General features: G+C 41.1%; 1 long non-coding RNA gene across 2 annotated transcripts in view; it reads right to left on the bottom strand.

Annotated features, from left to right (window-relative positions):
- Nucleotides 1-23,239, bottom strand: part of LOC120566653 — an 89,863-nt gene extending 66,624 nt beyond the window's left edge. For both annotated transcript variants that reach the window (XR_005640440.1, XR_005640441.1), the window contains exons 1-2: nt 22,906-23,239; nt 22,287-22,488 (exon numbers count right to left, since the gene is read on the bottom strand). This is a non-coding gene — a long non-coding RNA (uncharacterized LOC120566653). The remainder of the gene's footprint in view (nt 1-22,286; nt 22,489-22,905) is intronic.
- Nucleotides 23,240-24,024: the final 785 nt, after the last annotated feature.

The raw sequence follows: 24,024 nt of genomic DNA, 5'->3' as shown, positions 1-24,024 counted from the left end.
TTCGGAAAAAATATGAACGGTAGTGAACGGGGAGAGGCAAATTATTTTTTGATCCCGTTTGAATTGAGCCATGGATTACAAATATGATGTTCGTCAATTTAAAAGAAAATCTTTCAGCCGAAGAAAGTCTCAGTTAGCCGTAGGTTTGTCATATGACCACTTAGTTTTGTGCGAAACCGCTCGGTGAACTACATCTCTCATCTCACACAATTTACATCACCTAGCTTGATGCTCAACTTGCTCGCTAGCTAGCTAGTCTAGCTCTGTTCCACAACACATGTAACGTTATCTTACCTGATGTGTTTTATCCAGTGAAGTTGTTTTCAGCAGATAAGCAAAAGAACAAGCGAGATCCTCTGCTCATTTGAGTAACTTTACATCCCCGGTACGATACACACAGACATCATAGCTTCAGCGAGACGTCATCCATACACAACAATAAACAGACTTTCTTCGGTTGAAAAATTATCTTTTAAATTGACGAACATCATATTTGTAATCCATGGCTCAATTCAAACGGGATCAAAAAATAATAATTATCTCTCCATTGACTCTCGTTCATATTTTTTCGAAAGATAGGTCCCATTGGCCAAGGGGTGACTTCGGCTCTCTATTGAGAAGTAAACGGTAAAAATACTTAGTTCACATTACAAAGCATTCTAGACGGTTGCCAATACGGTGCATTGATGAATGATGTGGCATTGCGACAAATGTTGAGCAAGTTTACATTGTTCTGCTCTGCGACGCAACAATTCTTTATAGGAACTTTTGGTTTTGGGAACCCTGGTGAGCCAAAGCACTGGTCTCTCACAGACCGCACTCGTCAACTGTTTGTGGCCGCTGTGAATCCATGATAACTGTCCACATTAACTGTATCTGTGTAAATCAGAGCCTTAATTGGTCAAAAAGAGCTATTTATTCTCTTCTGCGTGGATAGCTGGTCAGACCTGATTTTATCAACTAAAATCATCCGAGAGGTTTGATTGCAGAACCTTAAAAAAATGCATTATAAAACATCAGATTTGACAGTGACAAAGTATCAGAAAGGAGAGGCTCTGGATTACACTGGTCTAGTGAGATAAGAGGCAGAGATACCAATTCCTCCATCCACAGTAGCCTCTACAGACCAGAATGCAATGCAGCCACAACACAGGTTGCAGTTAAGCTGTGAGGAACCTGAATAACCCACAGCTGGATACAACAAGTTCAGGCCTGTTCTCTGGGAGATGTCAAAGCCATTCTGGAAAACGTAGAAGTAGATTATATCAGTTTATAAAGTAAGAGGTAAGACTTTAACAGCTACAGATATTGGTTCGATAAACACATAACTTTCGAGTTTCTTTTTCTTGAAGGTCTTTTTCCCTGTATGTACCAACACACATTTTTCTGATCTTCTTTCTTCCTCTTGTGAGAGTTAAGTAAATGATACTTTCATCTCCTTCATCATTGTATGGCAGTGAATATTCTTACTTGGAAATACTGCATATCTGATTTCTGCTTACAGATCCTGATGAGCCAAAACGCATGTTCCAAATCTTGATTTAAAACAAGCGCGCTGCTAAAAGCATGGAGGAAATCACTAATGAAAACTTGGCAGAAGCTAACCACCTATATATCACCCTCGCATGAATGTTACATGAGCTTTTAATTTACAGCATTAAAACATGCTACGGCTGCATTACTATTTACCTTTCCATATCCGATAGCCCCGGCCGGTTGCCATGGGGTTTCAGTCATATCCAATCCCAGCCTGTTTGGCACACACTCTTATCTCTGTTTAAATATCCGGTTACTTCCCCCTCTGGTCCAGGCACACAGAGACATGTCATTAAGAGCAGTATCTCTCCCCAGCCCAGGCTTCCTTCCTGTGCGCATGGTGACGGATTGATTTTCTCCGGTAGGGATCCACTGCAAAAAATATTCATCTAAACAGGTTATTTAATCTAGTGCTGAGTCTTAAAATTGCTTTTTCTTTTTTAGAGGACAAAAAACAGCTAGCAGGAAAAAGAGATGATTTCATTTTTCTACAGTTGTTTCCAAAAAATCCTTCAGCCAAGTGACATCACCTTGAAATAAATGGAGAAATCAACCTTGTTATCACTTTTTCCAATAATTTAGTATTTCTTTAATAAGTGAAGTTGCACTGGAAAAGAAATGAAATTAAGTCACGCTGCCAAACTTCATTTAATGATATGATTTAAAAGTGGTATTAAGTCATCTAAACCTTTTATCGACCTTAAATGGGACCATGAAAATGCAAAACTAATTTAAAGTTGGAATCAGTATTGTACCGTTGTTTTTTTCTTAATTATATATTATCATAACCATGTGCAGTGTAGTGAAACTAGGGGTGTAAATTTGGGTTCAACATTAAGGGGTTGAGATCTCCCACTATCTAGGGAGGTCCAGGCACATGTTTGCATGTATTGAGAAAAGCGCAGAAACATCGAAAAAATTGTCAAAGAAAAAAAGAGACTAATAAAAGTGTCAAAAGGTGCCAAAAACTTCGGAAAAAGCTCCAAAAACTCTCGAAAAAAAAAAAAATCAACAAGAACATTGAAAACGCAGGAAAAACATTGAAATCGCAACAAAAACCTCCAACAAAGCAACAAAAACCTTAAAAAAGGAACAACAACTTCGGAAAAAGTCCATCTTGATTTGATTATCCCCTCCGTAAATTACGCCTATGAGTGAAACACTAACAAAGTGCATATTCGCTCTCCATATTCTGCTATTGAGAATTGTTGATCAGATTTGTTGAGTCATCAGCATCTGGTTAAATGCCATTTAGTAGTAGTGCATCACTACCATAAATGGCATATTTTCAATTATGTAACATGGTTGTTCAATGATATTTTCATATACATTTCAATAAAAACAGGAGGGAACAAACTTAACCAACATTGGATGCTCGGTTATCTTCACTAGTTTGAACACGTTACCAAAGTTATGATCTACAGATTTAAAACAGTATCAAAATAGGAGCTAAGTGAGATTGTTTTGCCATCTTCTGTTTTTCAAGGTCCAGAATGAACTTTCAATCTTAACATTTAAGCTTGTTTAAATTGAGAAGTCCTTCAAGTGCTCAGAAAAACCGAAATATTTGGTTTTCACAACCATTGCCAAGTTAATGGTAACAGCATCTGTAACCCTTGCAGCTTGCATTGTGGTGATTTTGTGTGAGGAGTTGTAGACGTGTTCAGTACATGAACAAAAAAAGAATCCGTAACACAAAATCCTCAAGCAGAACTGTGATAATTCATTGGTTTAACCAAATCAGTAACCTTTGCATCCGAGCTCAGCCTCAACATACTTATATGTGTGTTAGCTTCTGATTAACAGCTTACTGAAACTGACAATCAGACATTCACACCAACTTCACGTAGCGACTCGCCCGGTGTGGGGAGCAGCCTATTTAAATTCTTTACACAACTATTTCACTTTTTGTGTGTATAACCACATGACTGCCCCCAGAAAAAGATAATATGAAAGTATGCACACCTTTATCCCTACATTTAAATGATTATCGCATCTTGTCCTCTCTCTATGGTAGCCATCTTCTTGATTTCAGATGTAGTCATTGAGAACACATAAACACTTTGGCCTTCCGACCTGTTTGGATGACACATCATATCTTATTGTTTTCGAGAATACCCACCTAAACTCCGCTACGAAAAGTGGATATGGATCGCTCGTTGCTGAGCCATTAACATTTAAAAAGTGCTTATATTTGTACTCAACTGAACAAAACAGAACCACAAAGAGATTGAATTTACTGAAGACAGTCAGAAGCAGTGCCTTAACATTGCATCGTGAATGGTGATATAAACACTTACTGATGATGCAATCACTAGTACAAACAAACTACATATCCAGTCCATATGGTCCTTCTGCTTATCCTAACTATAGGATTTGAATCTGAGAAGTGACTCGTGATTTATACAATAATCATTGCATTGCATTGAAGATCTCACTCTTTTAGGGAGTAAAAGCAAAATGAAGTGACTTGCTAAAATGGACATTTTTTACAGTGGAGTCTTGGGTCTGTGGCTTGGCGTCTGCTCTCCAGAGCAGCCCTTGATACCCACAGGGGTCAAATCTCCCTCCTCTGTTTCTGTTAAGAGAGGCCTACACTCCAGTATCTTTACAAATCAATGGAAGCACTTCCTTTCTCCTTGTCCTCCACATTCACTGAGGATGTATCAATTACAGCAAATAGACGTAATACATTCCCGTGTTTCTTGACTGCTTGTAAATATTCAGCTTGGCGAGAGATTTTCTGGTCTAGTGTTAAGAGGCGAGGTCTTGCCTGTGAGGGTCGAAAGCTCATTTTACGAGAGTTCATTTTTCATGCTCTACCGAAACCCTTGGTCATGGCTATGGAGCAATATAAGCTGTGTAGGGATAAATGCACAAGGGTTGCCCTTAAAGCCATCCACTGTACAGCTGTGGGGAGTGAACACCCCAAAAGGACATATTTGTCTTGAGGTATAAAATTTTCTTTCAGCACCCCTGCTCTCCCACAGGTTTCGTCATGATCGTGTTACACGTCCTAGCCCTAAGAGCTCAGGGCGCGGGGCGACTTTTTGCACGTCTTTATCATAAAAATGTTTGTCCATTGTACAGATGCCCTGGAGTTGAACTCTTTGGGAGAGTAAACAGATGGGGAAACGGCTATGCAGGCCTTTCCTTCTCTTTCAGCTGCACTAATGATGTTGTGCCGGACCACAGCTGTTTCTTCGTGGCAGGTGTGCAAGTGGGAGCCACAGCAGACTGCACTCGGCCCGGATCCGAAGAATGCCAAAAACAAGACGGAAGGAGAGGAGACGGGGCGCATAGCAAGGCGGAGAAACGAATATCCACACAAGATACAGCTCCCCGAGCTCCCAGAAAGCTGGATACAATATTCAATTGAGAATTTCCCCTCAACACCTGGCCACCGGCATGAGTAGGATATTGATGTGGGTCCCGCGCCAGAGACCCACAGCTTGACTCGTTTCATGCGGTATTTAGCCGAAATGCTTGGACAAGAACTTGTCTGGAGCTCTTTCCTGAGACGGGGGACATAGCCAGTTTGTCTTGAATATGCACTCCGCTGGTCTGGGCCATGAGGATAGAAATGGCCCCTTGATCATTTCCTGTTTGGAACTCGGATCAGGAGCAGAGAGGTGGAAAATATGCACAGAATATTTTCTGCATGGATTGGAGAAGATCACTGTGGAGATTACTATTGTAAGGCTATCACTGTACAAAAGATGGGAAATGTGATTTTGTAATCGTTTGAGGTGTAGATCTGAGTTTCTTTCTGTTTAAACTGCCAATAAAAGTAGTTAAACTACAATATTATGTAATTGTAGAAATTCAATAAGTTTGAGATACCTGTAATTTGCCTGAATTGCAGATACTCTGATTAGCCGCCTGTGATAGTTTCATATTTAAGAGATTTATACTAATGCTTCTCACCTACTTTTTCACTCTGAAATTTAAGTTGATGGCAAGTAAAAGTGAAATTTACAAATTTTAATAAATAAATATAAACATAAATAGAATTATGGACAAATAAAAACACTTAATTGGTAAGAAAGCAGGAGTTTATGTCTGATCTGTAGACCGCAGCAGTACAGGCTGCATAATGCTGTGGGTCTGATTCCGACTTGTTACTCCTCCCTATTTCTTTTCCAACCTGATACGTTCCACTCTATCTTGTCTAATAAAGCAGTAAAGGCTTGAAAAACAAATTCTTGGATATTGCTTTCGGGCAGGAAGTGAGACCAGAGTGAGACCTCTGTTCTCCCTCGACTAGCGCCTCTAGCTAATATTAAAGCCGAGGCCATACATGGTAAATATTAGCTTTTCTCTCCTGTGTTGACAGTGTGTGCTTTTCCACACACACATGGAACAAAGGTCTGCCATATTGTACACCCACCTGAGAACTCAGATGGGACAGAGTGGAGGTAGGTGTTCATTGCTTAACAGTGGTGGCTTTTCATTGTGTGACTTATGATTATGCAGTTAAAAGGCCCCTTCAGACCGGATGTGTAATGTTGATAATGGGAACAGAAGGCTCATTCTACTACTACTACTGCTGCTGCTGCTGCTACTGCTGTGGATACAACAGCCAGATAAATGCCTTAAAGTGCAAATCAGCAAGATTCTCATTTTTTATGTTCTCTCCATCTTTGATGTTCAGAGCTCAGGAGGTGTGGTGTCTTTATGCTGCACTTCCCAGAACTCACCTGTCAACCGTGTGTCACTACTGTGATGTGCTTGTCCTTTTATTTTCAGCTCATCAGTTGTAAGTGGTGCTGGTTGGTTAAAATCACTATTATGTTTTGAGGGGGGCTGCATATAGTTTAAACAACATTCCATATGTAAGTTTCTTTGCATTTATTTTTTTCCTAATTGATGTTAATGTGTTATTTGAAAGCTAAACCAAAAGTGACCATACCCAAAATGTCAGCTATATTGATTCATGACATAAAGACCAGCCCAGTCTCACGGCAGTTCGTGAAATGTTCACGTGACTTAATCTATTGATTCGTGTAAACTGACACGTTTATCTCCTTTTTTTCGTGATGGTGAGCACGTTTTTTAAACTAATGAAGCTCAGCGCAAATTCTTTCAGGAAGACGTCATTACCCCAGTCACTACTCCATTCTTAAATCAAATCAGCTGTTCAAGAAGTGACGTGTCAGTTAAACCAATCAGACTCGACCACGAGATTCGAGGGCCAATCACAGCCTTACAACTCTGCTTTAAATCTGTTCTCTCCTTGTGCTGTCAGCTGTCGTTTCAGGCAAAGCGCTCGTCCCTCCTCCTCCCCTGCCTCCTCCGGTCGTTGTGTTTCTCCCGGCTGACCGCTCCGTTGCCTCTTCGGTCCAGTCTCTGGTCTCTTCACCGCCGCCACCAGTGTCTGGACTCCATCGGGGGTTATGTTCCTATCCCCTACCCCTTTAAGAAGATTAATTCGATGGAGTCCAATCTCCAAAAGACTTTGTACATTCAATATCATACAGTTGTACAATAAATATTTTTGCATATCTGCAAACGAAGTCTCTCCTGATTGAAATGTATTTCAATGGGAAGCATCTTTCGTGATCACAGCATGATTCATTAAGAGCGACTACGGTAGCGAATAGTATGAAAGCCCGAAAATCCACGTAGGGAGGTTGGTTGGGGTGGTGGATGGGTCGAACAACACAGGACTTTCACCCAGGAGACGGGGGTTCGTGTCCCGCGTTTCCTAAACCCAACCGTAGCTTTCTTCTTTTACTAAACCCAACCGTCACTTTCTTCTTTTACTAAACTCAACCGTCCCGTTCTTCTTTTCCTAAACCCAACCGCCCAATTGTTGTCCCGCGTGTCATGGAAACGTAAGCCCACCCACGACCTTTTCCTTAACTTAAGGGGCAGTGTTCATTTAACGGAATTCAGGAAAAACGTGCTGACCATCACGAAATTCAGGTTGTAAAACGTGCTGACCATCACGAAATTAACGAGATAAACGTGTCTGTAACGAATCAATAGATTAAATTGCATGAACATTCCACGAACTGCCGTGAGACTGGGTTGTAAAGACTGCTTGTATGCATAAGTACTATAGGCAGTAGTACTGCAAGGGCATTTACAGTAAACAGATTGTGTTTTTTTACTTTTACCGATGTACAGTATGTGTCCAATGCGACTAAATGGAACAGCTAATTCCCAATGCCCTGCAGTCCTTGCTAACTCTACTAGTAGCCTGAGAAGTTTATATTCGCCAGCGATCACTTTGTCAAATGCTGCATTAAGTAGGCATGCTTGTTCAGATTGTTTGGTTTCAGAAAGTTACAGAAATTGCCAGAAACAACCTGATCTTCAGCATCAAAAAGATGTGGGTGCCTGTAGCGCATCGAAGCGCTTCCTGATGGGAATCGAACCGCAGGTGTTTGCTCATGTTCCATTAGGCCCATTAGTCAGACTTGCCACGCCCCTCAATCTCAATCTCATCATAACCTGTAGGAACAATTTAAATTACCCTTTTAAGTAAAAATGTGGTGGCCGGGTTGGCTCAGTGGGTAGAGCAGGTGCACATATAGTTAGAGGTTTATGCCTCGACGCAGAGGTCCAGGGTTCGACTCTGACCTGTGACGATTTCCTGCATGTCTTCCCCCCCTCTCTGTCAACTGTCCTGTCCATTAAAGGCAGAAAAGCCCCAAAAAAATAATCTTAAAGTAAAAATGTGAATGAACGCACACCAGTAAATTTAGGATGTGGCTGACATTAGCTGCATCCCAGTTTTAAGCCCCTAATCCCACTGCCACACGTACACATGAAATGCATGCCCACAAACACACAAAATAGCATTCCCTGTCTACTCAGGTGTTTTACTTACCTACCTGAAACACTTTTGGCTTGGAAAACAGGGGCAGCTTAGTCAGAGCTGTTTTTTTTTCTCCAGATGAAAATGTAAACTGAAATCTAAAAGAAAGAGAGACCCTTTCCTTAACCAAAGATTTTTTAAATTAGGCAAAACGCACCTAGAACATGCAGGGCGAGCATTCATCGCTCAGGTGTTAGCAAACAAACTCTCCCAGCATGCTTCTTGGCTTGGCGCACACGGAAGGTCACAAGTCAGTTCCTCAAAAGAGGTTATACCAGAAGCAGAGGCCCTATCACACTGGCAGTGCCTCCCCCCTTTCTCCACCATCCCTTACACCCCCACCACACACACACACACACACACACACACACACAACACACACACACACACACACACACACACACACACACACACACTTCCTCCCCACCTCCTTCCACCTCTTCCCTCTTTGGCCTGCCAGTGTGGTTTGCCTTGGCTGACTGATAATAAGAGACACAAAAATCCTCTTATGCCCCCCCCCCTCCTTTTCTCGCCGCTGAAATGAGTCACTTCCTTGCCAGGGCCTCGGTTGCTGGACCGCCGCCAGGAGATACCCTGCTATTTATTGCCCGTTTCCACCCCAGAAGAGGGGAGTCTGGGAAGGCGTTTTCAGAAAAGTCCACACACACACACACACACACACACACACACACACAAGCTCTCAGTGCACATCCACACACATACAGAGAGAGAGAGAGAGAGAGACAGAGAGAGAAAAGCCAAGCATGCTCAGGCACACACACAATCACACACACACACACACACACACTTCCTGGCCTGGTTTAAAGCATCCGACAGGACCCAGAACACGTTCTCCTTGGATTCCACGATTGATGTTTGCGTTCCTCCCCCGAGCTGCTAGCCGGCCTGCCTGTAAGGTCTCCGTTTTCCGTGACGTCCCACCGGGAGCCGGGGAGATTTATGTCCCTTTCCCAGCATTTTTCAGAAGGAAACAGCCTCGCTTTTTCTGACCACACATGCGACGCACAAACACAAGCTTGTGAGGAGGCACACAAACGGTCTCTCATGATAAAAACAGATATGGCTGAAGCTATAGCACGGCTGAAAGTATGCATAAGTTTTTACACAGATGTTTTTTCACACAGAGGCCATCTTTCATGACTTCATCAGATATGCATATAGTGGATGATGCCATGGTGGAAGCAATTTGCAGCTGTGCATTTCATACTAAAAGATTTTATTTTAAATGTTGTATTCCTGCGTATACATGGAACATGCTAACCTGGGGTCAATTAATCTATTCATGCAGAGCTTTACAGCGCACTCACACACTTAAACCATAGTCACATGCAAACACATAAACTCACACACAGGTTCCTTGTGAATCCAAAACATTCCTTTCAGCTCAAGTTCAGGCACATCCCCCTAATAGAGGGGTTTGCACTTTTATTCATGGGCCCTTCTTTGGAATATGGCTGCTTTATAACTATCAGCCTAGTACTTGTTGGGCATTTTTTTCACTACACTACATTGTCCTTCCAGCATTGCTTTGGAACGCAGAGGATTGTGATTTAAATGGCTTTTGAGTACTCCTAATCCACCGGAGGCACATAAGTCACACAAAGGTAGTTCCGAAAGGCTGGGCGAATTCCACCAAGCAAAGAGGAAGTCTTAAATCCCAAGCTTCGCTTAAATACCACGGAGGTGACTTACTAATGGAATCATTTTGACTTGCGTGTATAGATGGCCCTTGATCGAGTGTGATGGGCTCAGGTGGCTGGAAATAACACTAATACGGCGAGACAAAGGATGTGGACAAATAGAAATTCTTTGGTTCTTTCTGCCATTGTCCAGGGTGAAAGAGGAGGAAAGGTGTTTCCAGTCTACAGGCAGAAAAGGCCACTTTGGAAGGGCAAAGAAAATCATCATGTCTGCACACATCCAAGCTTGATGTGTGGATATGCAAAAATAATCATTAAAAAGTGTGTATCCATTTTTTTAAAAGATTGCTATCTGAAATGTAATAGTTTAAAAATGAAATTAAGTTGTAAAATCATGTACATCTGTCTTGGTCAACTGCGGTATCATGTGCATTACTTTCATTCTGTAGTCTTAGATTTTTGTCAAATTGAGCAAAGCTCTTCATTCTCTGTCATGAAACTGCTAACACAGGCCCGTAGCCAGCCTAGTGGAAGGGGGGGGGGGGGTTCTTTTTTTCAAAAAGTGGACCTTTTCGCAGTTTTTCCCTGATTTTGTATTTACGTTCCAATACTTCATTTTGGTGACTTTTTATGCACTAGTTTGTGCTGGATTAGCTTGTCTGCTGGTATCTTAACAAGCACGCTTTTAGATGCACCAAAAATATTCACTACAATGTTGTCAAATTGTTTACCAAGATCCTGTACCACCTTTTTTAGTCCGCACGCACGCCTCAAACATTTTGTTATGAGTGCATGAAGTTAGTTGCGTGGATTGTTGATACATTAGATGTTGGATTGTTACATTGTTTGGGGGGGCTTTCAAACCACCCAAACCCCCCCTGTCTACCTGTAACATGCACACACTTGAGTGTTTATCTATAATCACCGCTACTCTCAAAACAGTTTAACAGTTAGTTTGATATTATTACATTTTGTTTATCTGATCTAGGCTCTAGGATTTTGGAATCCCTGAATGTCTTTATGCATAACAGCACTGTGCAGCTGTCGGAAATCCAAAAATTACATTAAAAATTATGCCAACATGAAAGTAACTACAAATGCATTCATTGTAAACGTGTTAAGTTAGGAGGAAGCAAAGCTTAACACTTTGTTTGAATAAAAGTAAAGAGGAGATTTATGATGAAATACAGCACAGCAGAAATATAACGAGCAGTAAAATAAAGAAATGGAGAGGAGAAAGAGGTAGAAGAGGAGGAGTAGGGAAGGATAGAACCAAACAGGGGAGTACGGTGACAGCAGGGATGGTGGAGGCGAAGGGTGGGTGGGTTGAAAAGAAAGAACTTGACCTTTATTCTGCAGTCTCTTTCACTTATGGAAGTCATCAAAGCCAATTTCCTTTTCTGGAGAGATAAGATCAGTCAAATGAAAGCTTCTCGGGGGGGTGGAGGGGGTTCATATGTTAGCTGGACTTAGAGTAACTCGGGGACTAACGGCAGCATGTTTTTCTTTCCTTTGCCTTGTCCTGAGACCCAGGGTGATCCACTGCTGGAATAAGCACAGAGCAGCTCCATGGTTACTGAGGGAGGTGCAACGGAGGCCTGAGACGCTTAAGGACTAGTTTAGTAATGCATGAATGAATTGCATGGTCACCTGTCTGTTTGCTTGTACTCGCTAAAAACAAAATGTACATTTGCACGCGTGTATCTTTATACAACATTTCTACTACTTCTACTTCGTGCTCAGTTGCTTAATTACCTGAATGCATCCTGTTGCTGTCACATATAGTAATGTGCTACATCACCTGGTGCAGGACCTACTGAGGGAGTCAGTCCCCCTGTCCTAAGAGACGGAAGGGAAAGTATAAACACTCGCCGAGCCTCTGTGATGCTTTTCAAGTGCTTAACAGCTCAATCTCTCTTAAAATAATTACACCTGAAAGGCAGAGATCCATCACAACTGCCCCGGTCTGGAAATTGCCCTCAGATGGGCACACACACACACACACAAAAAGAGAAAAAAAAAAAAAAAAAAGAAAAAAAAAAAAAAAAAAAAAAAAAAAAAAAAAAAAAAAAAAAAAAAAAAAAAAAAAAAAAAAAAGAGAGCGCAACATTTGTAAGCTATTATGACTTGCCTTTCTTTCTCTTCTCCTTTCCACTCTGCCTCTTTTCTTTATAAACCTTTGCTCTGTGGATGATGTGATGATGATGATGATGCAGTTTCTAAGGAATGACTATTCTGAACACCGTGCGTATGTTTTGCTATGTGTGAATGCGAAAATGGAATGCAAGGATGTAAGTTGAACTCCGTATTAGTCTTGCTGTCCATATTTAGCTGCAATATTAGCAATGACATTAGCCCATGGTTTTAGTGTCTAGATTTACATCAGTATTAGCCTGGATGGACATGAAACTCATCTGATTGAATCACCAGTACATAATATGAACAACTGCACTTTAAATTATCTGGTTCTGTCATAAAAAGTAAAAAAGTACAAGCTTGCCAACATTAAAATGTAGGGAGACAAGTTTACTACGATTCCAAAAAAAAAAGATTTCAGTAAGAAACATCCAGCCGCCAAGTTTAAAAGTATGCTGCAGTGGGCGCCCGGATAGCTCAGTTGGTAGAGCTGGCGCCCACATATAGAGGTTTGCTCCTCGATGCAGCGGGCCCGGGTTCAACTCTGACCTGCACCCCTTTGCTGCCGGTCATTCCCCTTCTCTCTTCCCTTTCATGTCTTCAGCTGTCTTGTCAAAATAAAGGCCTAAAATGCCCAAAAGACAATCTTTAAAAAACTAATTATGTTGCAGTGCGCCATAAACAGCCATATGAACCTTAAATTATACTTTGTAGAAACATAGAAAGAAAATATATGGTTTATTACAACTCAAGTTTTATTTTTGTACTTTCGGTTTATCCATTATACTGTAATAAGACTGTATAAGTTCTTTGCTGAGACCTGGGAATGCAGCGCCATCACTGATCAGTTGAGAAGTCAGACAAAAATCTAACATAGCCAATTTAGTTGAAGGAGAAAACGAAAGCAAATGGCAAAATTACAACCCAAACTGTCTATTGCAAATAATCATCCCAGTTCACAGCTTGACATCCCAGTTCAACTTTGACCTACCGTTCTTCCATTGTTGTAAACACTCACAGTCTTCTGTGCAATGAAAGATTGACAGACAGTGCAGAAGCCCTTACTCTGGGTTTTATATCTACAGTAAATAAAGTTATATCTAATCTGGCTAGAAGTTTATTTGTAACTTTGGTGAGTGCAATATTATCATAACCGATAGAACCAAAGGCAAGAGCTACAAGACCAAAACCAAATCCATTTAATATAACACTTTAAAGGCCAATTCATGGTTTCCATGAGGATTTCTTGGTTGAACCCTAATACTGTCAAAATATCCTCCACTGGAAACTACCAACATTAGATTAATAGTTTTCTAAAATAAAGCAGACTGTTGTGCTCAGCTCCTTAACTGGTAACTGTTCTAGGAAAAGTGAATCATAAGTATACACTCTATGCCTGTTATAGTCCAAGCTGCTTTTGTTGTGTAGGTCTGCGATGCAGAGCTAGATAATGTTTACCCAGAAAATATGTAATTGCAGACTTCCCCCTAATAAACTGTTCCAGAATGCAGACCACAATCCTCCTCCTGTAACATTATTATTATCTACAGGCCTCTGGGACTGACTCCCTCTTTCTCCGTCTCTGCCTTACAACTGCAAACAAACCCACACTGCTAGATTAAGCCATTTTAAGCGCCAGAACATTCATATGAAGTTAAAACAGATTCTGTTATTAGACTGAGCAAAGTGTTGCCCTGGCTAATCAAACGTAATAGAAAAGCACCAACAGTATTTTTTTGGGAAGATTTAATTCAGACCCTGCATCTACTGTCTGTCTTTGTAGGTGAAAGCTGAAAACTAAATGACAAATGATTGAAATCTACAGCACATATTATGCCCTTTAAACTCTGCCTAAAGAAACGTCACCGCATTACAGCAGCAGAGTGTACAGTCCTGCTGCAGGAGGGCAGTCAAATGCAGCCAAACAATATTTCCTTGCTTTGCTTCCTTTTAAGGTTCATTTACACAAAAACACTATTTGAGAGACCAGATACAAACTAATGCACCCAAGTCTGCAGGTGACCGAAGAATATTTTTTAGTTTTTCAGTCTTCCTTTGAGAATAAAAAGTGTGACGTTTCCTTTTTTTAGGCCTTATAAGATTTATACAAGAGGGATTTCATACATATCAGCCAAACCACAACAGATGAGTGTGGTCACCAAGGTCAACAGGCGAGCAGCTGGTGTTTAGAGGAATAAATCAGGCTTTCCATGTGTTCAAATATCAAAATAATCAGGTTGGTATATGTTAAAGAAGGTGTTTGGGGTTTGTGCTGCCTGATGAAAATCCTTTTGTGTAATGGGGGAAATTCGATAATAAGCATTCTTTTCTTCATTCCTGAAAAAACACATTTTGCAGATATATGGGTTTTCCATGACAGCAGTGATATTTCTTAAACACAGGCTTATGGTTTCACCCAGTAGCTCCGGAAGAATGTTAATATTCAGGTCAGATAAAAAAGTAACTCCCTGTTTCCGGCCACGGCTGTAATTTTTACGCCACAGAGTAACGCGGGATGGCCCAGTTGAAGCTGAGGTTGGCTGACGTCGCTTACATTCATGATTACCGTCTGTAACATGTCTTTAAAAGACCATTTGGGATGGAATTATTTTATGCTGGATTATTTTTACATTCTACTTGGGTTTTTTGTCATATTGGAGTGCTCACTGTAGCTGGCTCCTTCATTTTCCTCTTATTTTCACAAAGACTTATTGCTTTCTGCTCTGCTTTCACTGTAATAAGAGTGGGCATCTGCCTCCAAGTCTGCCCAGTTTAATATATAGAGACAAATTGCATTACCTCAGTACTGAGAACCGTGTGAACGGCCAAGATGGCCACCATGTCATTACTGGGACTTTCCTTTGTAAAAAGGTACTGCTGGTACATTTGTAGTACAATTCTAAAAAAGTTAAGGTCTTTGGAACAAGTGTGGTTTGAAAACTATGAATGCCCTTTCAGTGATACAAATCAATAAAAATCAATTGGTTTCATCTTCCCACACAAACATTCCTTTCTATTTGAAATGTTAAGAAGATGTGAAACCACACAAGATGTTAATAGACAACACATCCAGCATCTGTAAATGTGGTGTATATATCCAGAGACTTCTGGCTTAAATAAGTAATCTGGTTTATCTAGAAATAAATGCCCATTTTGTTGCCATGCATTACTGATTACATGTTCATCACCCAATTGAAAATGTTTCACATTTCCTGGGGGCCAGATGAGTCCACACAAAAAAACATAAGCACATAATTTTTCCAAAAAGCAACTGGTGTCCTCTTAAAACTCTCTGCTGCAAAGAAAGTGACTTTATGTCCCTGTTTTATAGAAACAAAAAGAGGAAACACTGCAATGTTTGCTTAATTCTTAGCTTAATATTAGCTTAATTAGCCTATTCTTATCTGTCACATAAGCAGCAACAGCTACTGTACAGCAGCAACATGAGACAGAAAAAAGTGCTACTTACAGAGAGAAACACAAACCTGATAATGGTGCTAAATGAAAAGTCACCAAAGTGCACAAAGACCATGAATACAATGTCATTAATCTAATATGAATGATGGCCCCGAACAATGGATGTTAAAGTTGCCAAGTTGAAATAAACTGGAATCATTCTTCAACACAAGAAAGAAATGACACAATCCAAGGACCATACACGCACAGGCACCCATCCGTTTTAAGCAGTGGAATGGAGCAGGTGAGGATATAATAATAAATCACAACAAGTCCAACCAAATAGCTTCTGATGCCAAAGTCAAATTCAGTCATTGAAGTGCGGAGAAGGGAGGTGGGGGTCTATGAAGAGGAGTGTTTTTCTTCTTCGCTCACTGTGGGAAAAAAGGGGTCTCAGGACATGCTGGCATCCCACAACACACTGAAAAAGGGGCAATTGGTGGTGGTGGTGGTGGTGGGGTCCGTTCTCTTTCTTTTTTTCCCCCCTTCCTCTAACTCCACACTGCCTCGCTGCCCACAACTCCGCCCCTTCCGTGAGCTGGGAGGTGGTCGAGGAGTGTGTGTGTACATGTGTGTGTGGAAAATGTTGGCGGGGGGGGGGGCTCTTATTGAACGGAGTGGAACCTCTCGCATTGTCTCCCCTCCTGCACCCCACCCCCCTACTGCCTCACCCCCACCCCCCGTCTTCCTCCTTATTTCTCCAGGGACAAAGAATGCCCTGAATGCCTGGCGTCTCCTGCAGTGTCAAAGGATAGGTGGAATAGTGGCAAAGCCCAGGAAGGAGAGGAGGAGGAAGAAAAAGACAAATTTAAAGTCATAGCTGACATGATTATGTGTATGCTTGTCTGTCTATATATTTATGGAAACTGTCTATCCATCTGTCCTTCCCATATCAACCTCATATCTAAACATCATTGCCTTCCAAGAAGACCCATTTGAGCATATTGGTTTTAATCTACGATCTCTATTGATAACATTTTAGTTAAGAAGTTGAGGCATCTAAACTACTAGGTTAAGGTTAGTGAAAGATCAGGGTTATGGTTAAGAGTAACCAATGCAAGATGCAAAGAGCAGTCAAGGCTGTCAAATTCAGACACTTTTTACACCCAACCATCCATCCTTTGAGGTTTTGCAGAAGTATACAGTAACAATGCGTCTGAGAGGAAACCGTCATTATTCGTACGACCAACCAGAGGTTGCTTGTCAGAAAAACCTAAACGCAGATTGAGTTTGTCAGTCAAGGTCTGAGATGACATCATTTTTATTTAGAAGTACTGAAACACCATTTTTGGCCCCACAACTCCTAATACATAAATGACAAAAATGAGCTCCCAGACTGTCTGAGGATAGTCTGTTTGTGGTTTTTGGTAGGAAGTTAGTACATAGTACTAACTTAGTACGTACGTACGCGTACGTACGCATAAAAGGTTGGTGTCATTTGTGCCTTATGATGATCACATAATTTAATATTTCTCTTTCTCCCACAATTTAGATTTAATTTATATAAATGTATTTCATTTATTTAGTTTGATTGATTACGGGAGCGAACAGTTCCATTCTTAATTTCATACAGAAATCCAATAATTCATGGGTTGCTGCTTTGTTTCGTGCACTGAGCAGCCCTGAATTGTTTACTGGCAAAGCTTGAACGCATATTTCACTTGTCACAGCAAACATTTGCCAAAGTAGTCTTATGAAACTACAAGTGTGGTTTTTAAAATTACGTCCCGTGAGGTTTGACATTCACATCCACAAACACACACACACACACACACACACACACACACACACACACACTGCAAGCTCTCCATTTCATATGTACACACACCCACTTAGACACACTGCAGCCCTATCATACAGTGAATGTAATGGGTGACTGGGCTAATTGCTGCAGCGCTCCAAAGCAACAAGAACAGGGCGGCCTCACAACCACATGAAATCATCTTATTCCGCAAGCAGTGCTTACAAAAAAAAAGACCATCCATCAAGCTGTCATACTAACCTCATACTCTTCCAAAGGTAGGAAGTGAAACTCTCTCTCACACACTGTGAGCAGAATGACTTCATCCTCACAACACACACCATCCATTACAGGCCACGGTTCAAGATGACACAAAGTCAGGCTTGAATCAAATCATTGGGTTTGTTTTAATCCGGTTGGTGCACCGGGAGGGGGGGGGAATAACTTGCATTGTTCCAAGTACGCTGTCAGCCACAGGAGAGTACAACGATATGATGTTCAAACTGGCTAACGCTTCTGGTACTCTGTGTGTTTGCCGATGTGGACATACTCACTCCATCTGGTGCTGTTCATAGATCAAAACAAAAAGGCAAGAATTGTTTCCATCTGAACCAACACCGATTCAAATTCTTTTTTCATACATGTAAACAGATTTATTAAAGGCTACCTGTGATATGTTCACTGTTTTGACATTATCTGTATATTAACTGCTTTTGAAAAACCAAATCAAAGACTACATTACAAGCAAACCATATCAGTGCTCTATGAAAACCCAGCATCTGTAAGAAATAAGTCAAGTACATTAAGTCTAATTAAAATGAGAAACCACAACATTGAGTGGAATATAGAATTTTTACATGTTTTCCCAATTTCCTCATGCTGCATCAATTTTCTATCTTAATTTCTCACAAGTCCCCCCACTTTATGGAAGAGTAATATTAAACTGATGGAGTACCTCTTTAATGGAATCACTGATGTGTGGTGTCTTATGCTTAAGAACAATGCGCATTTCTGTATAACAGCCTTGTATGAACTTTGTATTGCACATTTTAAAGATGTTTACTTTAACTTGAATCTAATTAACGGATTGGAGTCTGTGCATTTATTGTTTATAATATAATTCCTGTCCACAGGTTTTCTTGATGTTTTGAAATAAAGTTGAATCAAAATTAATTCAGCATGCTGATCGTACTGAGGAAAATGGTTAAAATGATCAAATGGCTATGTTTCATTGCAGATATTTTGGAAAAAAGTGTATCTATATCAATAATTACCTAAAGTGATACACGTACAACAAAGGTATTCAAATTGTAATACAATGAAAACAGCTACAGGACTGTTGGGTTTTATGTGTTATGTTGTTACAAAACTAAAATTAATAAAGATATTTCCAAAACATTCAAACAAACATGAGGAAAAAAAGTTTTTTGAACATATTATAGAGTGCCCTGCATTTGAAAATAAGTAATTCTTGCTTTAAGCAGTGAATGATGGTCATTTTAGTCAAGTTTTTGCCAGAGCTTCAAACCAGTTATGGACCACCAGGTGGCGTCGTGCAGATTCCTCTGCTTTTGGTGCCATTTGGCAGAATACCACCAACAGTGGCTTACCAGCAGAGAAAGGATGAAAGTTTGGCTTAGTGCTGATCGCTGGCAAGATATGCAACTGCTTAGCAAATGGCCCGTTCTACAGAGGAAAACTACAGTAACTATGCCACAGCGTGCAGCAGTAACCTTTTTTTTTTTTTTTTTGCTCAACCAAATTTCTTTCATCTGTTGATCAAAACCATGGTGGGCTTGTGATATAAGAAGGCTGTGTAGAAAAAAACTTGGTTTGATTTCAAAGGGGTTTTGTGGATAGAGTTGGACTTCTGTGTAAAGTCAATCCCTAACCAAGGAGGTAAAATTGTTGAGTGGATAGATATACTGTAGATATCAGAGTTCATAAACAAAACCAAATGACACGTCTTTTAAAGAATTACCTTGTGTAAAAGATTTAGATTGCTGAAACTGAATAGGGCATTATATGCAATTGTTATCATACAAAAGAAAATTGCATGAAAAGTGAAGTAAAAAGCAGCTGCAGTAAGAGATACAATGACAGACATTTGGATGCAGACGACACATGGTGTTTGTATTGAGAAATAATCAGGCTGCGCTTTTTTTCTGCTCTCACTGACATGAGATATGATCTGCAGGATGGAGAGGAAAAGCAGAGGGAAGGCTTTAGAGCCAGAAATTAAATGCTTGCTTGCGTGCGCGCGTGCGTGCGTGCGTGCGTGCGTGTATGCGTGCGTGTGTGCGCACACACACACACAAAGAGACAGAATCCCACAGTTTTACGAGGTTTTGTCCCGTTTTCCCCTCAGACTGGAGACTAAAAATCAGGGAATATAACTTCAGGTCCTGTGCTTCACTGCCGGCCTATCACATACACAAAGCAGTTAAATCAAATGACTGGAAAGTGCACTCTGAACTCAGCCCCTGGCTGAGGTCCCATTCAAGCAGAAATGTAAAAGTTCCTGTCCTCGGTGGGGCCCCCTGTTCGGGGTGTCCCCATAAAAAGACTTATAGCTGGTTACGGCAGTTTGGAACGAAGCCCATAGATGGCCCAACAAGCCTCGACCAGCATTATTTCCTACCAGCCTCTTTGTTTGGTGAAGCCTTTTTCTGGCAGGGTTCCTATTGCAGCGCTCGACTTCCCATTGAGAAAACAAGCAACCACCCCCTCCACCCACCCAACACCGCCCCGCAACCACCACCGAGCACGGCACTCGCAATTCAGATCTGTGCTGCAAACCCGAGGCTTTTGGCCTCCTTGTTTTCTTCAACAAATTAGTCAAAGCTGGTTTATTCAGGTTGTATTTGTTTCATTTTTTTTAAAGCATCACAAGAAACCTCACTGCATATAAACTGCATATTTATCATTGATACTTTTATTACAGGGCTTACCCCCCCTCCAGGAGTCGGCGGTGTAAATGAAGTAGCACCTCCTGGTTATTGTTTTGTTTGTTTTATGAATGGCCCATGCAATCAAAGTTCACTATTGTTTTATTATGAGGGTAATTTATCAGTGTTCCAAGAGTTAATGGTTTCCTTGCCTGTCTCAACAGCTTGTAAAGACTAGAGCTCTTAATGAAGTTTGAGCACAATTTATGGTTAACTGATAACATAAAGTTACACTCTATTACCATGTAAATTATCTTTAAAAAGGTTCTGTAAACAATTATATTCAATCAGCTTTATTCATCCCTCATGAACATTTCTGAGCAGAAATGACTCTTGGACGTTGGGCTGAGCCATTTAAAGTAAATGAGCCGCGGGGTTAAAACAGGTTGGCATGGTTTGGCATGTCAGTCACACTCCACAAGCAGAGCACAGTAGCACCTTTCCATGTTGCCCGGCTGCCTGTCAGCAGCTACATTAAGCCATTACACAAGTGTGGAAACCGCCCCCGTGGCTGGCCCACACCAGCACACATCCGCTCAGGGATACATACCATAATTATCCCCCCACTTCATACTCATCTCCCCTGGCAACTGCAATCATACAGCCCAAATAGCTTGGGCTAATTCATTACTTTGGTGGAGGGAAGTTGGCAGCCTGTAATGACACCAATTGCCCTGACCTAAACGCTGTAATAGGACCTCTCAGTATACTGGCAAGGAAATGGCTGCAATTGAGGCTCTTCCACTTCCTAGCAACTGAGGCTAGAGCCTACAATTTGGAGGGGGAAATGCTTTGCATTACCTGTGCCCCGCAGCTTGAAATGCAGCCTAATGAAGGCGAAATTGTATGAATTAAGCAGACTTCAGTGGGGGAGGCAACAAACAGAAAAGTGGAAGCATGTGTGTCAAATGGGGTTATTCGTTAATTTGGTGGCTGTCTAACGGCTAGATTAGAGCCGACCGGAATTTGCCTGGTCGGGCAATCAGGAAAGACCAGGGGGGAAACAAACACACCGTCTGTTTGGTCCCTACTGGACACAGAGGGAGAGAGGAGGAGGAAGGGGAAGGTGGTGGACGTGGTGAAGGGATGGGAGGTGGGGGGGGTTCTCACTACAGTTCCAAAGAGTAGAGTCCAATATTTAACAGCAAACTGCAAGTGTTAGTGTTTCGCAAGACTGACCTGGGTCAAATAATATTAGCAAATACTTTTTATGATGTGTTATATACTGCTTAGGTGCCAGATGGGGAAGGTGCACCCAGCTGGACAATACAAGGAGTGAAAGAAAGTTCATACAAGCACAGGAAAGGGAATGTTTAAAGAATTGTCAACATAAAACACGCTATCTGAAGGATAAACTCCCATCGGAGGCTCCAAACAGGCTAAAATTAGTATAATGTAAGTTCAACTGCAAGGCGAATGACGTAGCAGTTGTGGGTTTGATTCCAACCTCTGGCCTTTTGCTGCATGTCATTTCCCCTCTCTATCTTAAGCTGCCCTGTCAAATAAAGGCCTTAAAAAACATATTTTCTCACTGGCCTGAAGTGGGATTTAGCCTTTCAAACTGTTTTTGGTTTGTTTAGTTCATTTTTTGGATATCTACCTCCAACTCACTACTATGGAAGTGAATGCAATTCTGTTTGTTGTGGGCACTTACCATTGCCCTCTACATTCAGCTTTACCAGCTTCAACACCACCTATAAACTTAATACTTTGAAATAGGCAGATTAATAGAACCAGTACCAATACACAAGTGCAGAACAACATCTGTCCACACTGAAGGAACAGCCACAGCATTGAAAACTTAGCTCAGGAGCCATATGCACACTGAACAGACATGCTATCCCAACTCAACAATACCTCAACAAACACCACAAAACACAGGTGGCCCCGTTTTAGTGCTGGATCACATCTCTGCGCTGCTATTGGTTGGCTCACAATAAAAGCAACGCTCTTTCCACCGGCTCTTCTGTTGGAAAGCCTACCTGTGGGATGAGGTACGTATCCAGGCGTCTGATTGGTCGGGAGCTAACGTTATCTGGCTGATCATCAATCGAGAAGGATGAGGCCAAGAGCTCGACGGGAACAGAAGAGCATTCCAAAGGTGGACTGCTGAGCAGATGGAGACCAGAGTTCATCTTTTCCCCTGAGGTCCAGGTGGAGGTCCAGGTGAACTGCCTCACCCTCCTGCAAAGAAAACATAGTCAGAACAGATAGACACTGAATTGTATTCTTATTTCTGTTATTAAATGAGTGTTCTCTGTTTTTTTGTGTTTTTAGTTGAAACAACAGCTACAAAATTAGATGTTAGATAACTGTGGTACTTTTGCATCAAGGTTTTTACAATGTCAATGTAGATCCATGTGCTCTGTCCCCCACAAGTAAACAAATAACCAATAAACAACCAGTCTAGAAAAGTAGAAACAATAATCACACATTTACACTGCCACAAACTTTTCATAAAAGGTACTTGATTCATAAGGAACAGGGACACAGCACAAACGCAGTAGCATTTACTTAAAAATAATAATAAATAATAAAATAACCTAAATCAAAACCATCACAAATCTCTAGCAAAATGATTGAAATTACTTTGGAGCTTACTTGCAATTCCACAGGTGAAATCACTCTCCAAACTCTGAGATGTTGAAAGTTGCAAAGAACTTGGAAGATTTAAATGCCTGGAATCAATATCTTGTCCATTTTGAAATCTTCAACAGGTGTAACCATTACTCATGAAACTAAAAACACAACACTGGGGAATCAAAGCCCGCAAATCAGGTTGGCAAAATCACTTTTCTCAGTGAAGGAGTTTGTTGAGTTCACATAAACGTATATGACCTTCACTACTTGCCTCTACAGGAAACAAGTGGACCTGCAGTCACTTAATGTGACTTGCTGGGCTAGAAGGTTGATGACATTTCAGTTTTCAGTGAGGTGCCAGCTTTGAAAGAATCTAATTTCCTGAATGTGATGTATTTCCTGCTTGAACAGGATTTTGGGGGGTGGTACATAACAGAGTGAGGGATCAATGTGAACCAATGAAATATCACTTTGGGAAAGAGCAGGGCCACGTTCAATGTCAAAATGGTGTACACCATTTTTGCTACGGTTTCCGGGTTGAACAATGACACAATCGTATTTTTACAAAAACGTCTGCTACGGAGTCATAACGTGAGGTACAAGGTAATTATACATTGTCGTGTTTCTTTAGAAATGAACAATGGACAAATAGAGTCTTTAAAGGCTTCAGATGTAACATTATTCGCTGTCAAAGTGACATCAAAATGAATGGCAGTCAATGGAATGCTAACGGGAGGTGATCGTTTTGTAGCATCAAAATGGCGCCATAGGAGGTTCGAGTTCTGAAGCGAAGCTTACCCCCTTGTGTTAAACGGCCTGCATCGGGCACGTACACATCAGGGTTTTACCGCCGTTTCAGTTTAAATAATAATAATGTTTTGCCACTTTGTTGTGGCTGAACGCGCCCCAGACAATTAATTGGTTGGAAGATGCAAAGGAGTGGGACTTAAACATTCGTGATGTTTTATTGGTTGTTTAGGCCTACTTGGGCAGGATGACAGTTTTTTAAGAAGTTAGGGTGAAGTGTTCACCTAACTTTATCTTATTAAACGTGATAAATTTGACCAAACGGCTATATTTTTCTGTAGTATCTTACATAGCAAGCCAGTCATTTATGCATGCAATATTTGTGGGATATTT

The sequence above is a fragment of the Perca fluviatilis genome, chromosome 10, assembly GCF_010015445.1.
Source record: "Perca fluviatilis chromosome 10, GENO_Pfluv_1.0, whole genome shotgun sequence".
Lineage (NCBI taxonomy): Eukaryota > Metazoa > Chordata > Actinopteri > Perciformes > Percidae > Perca > Perca fluviatilis.
Note: the sequence above shows the minus strand (reverse complement) of the source record. Positions and strands in the feature narration are given on the sequence as shown.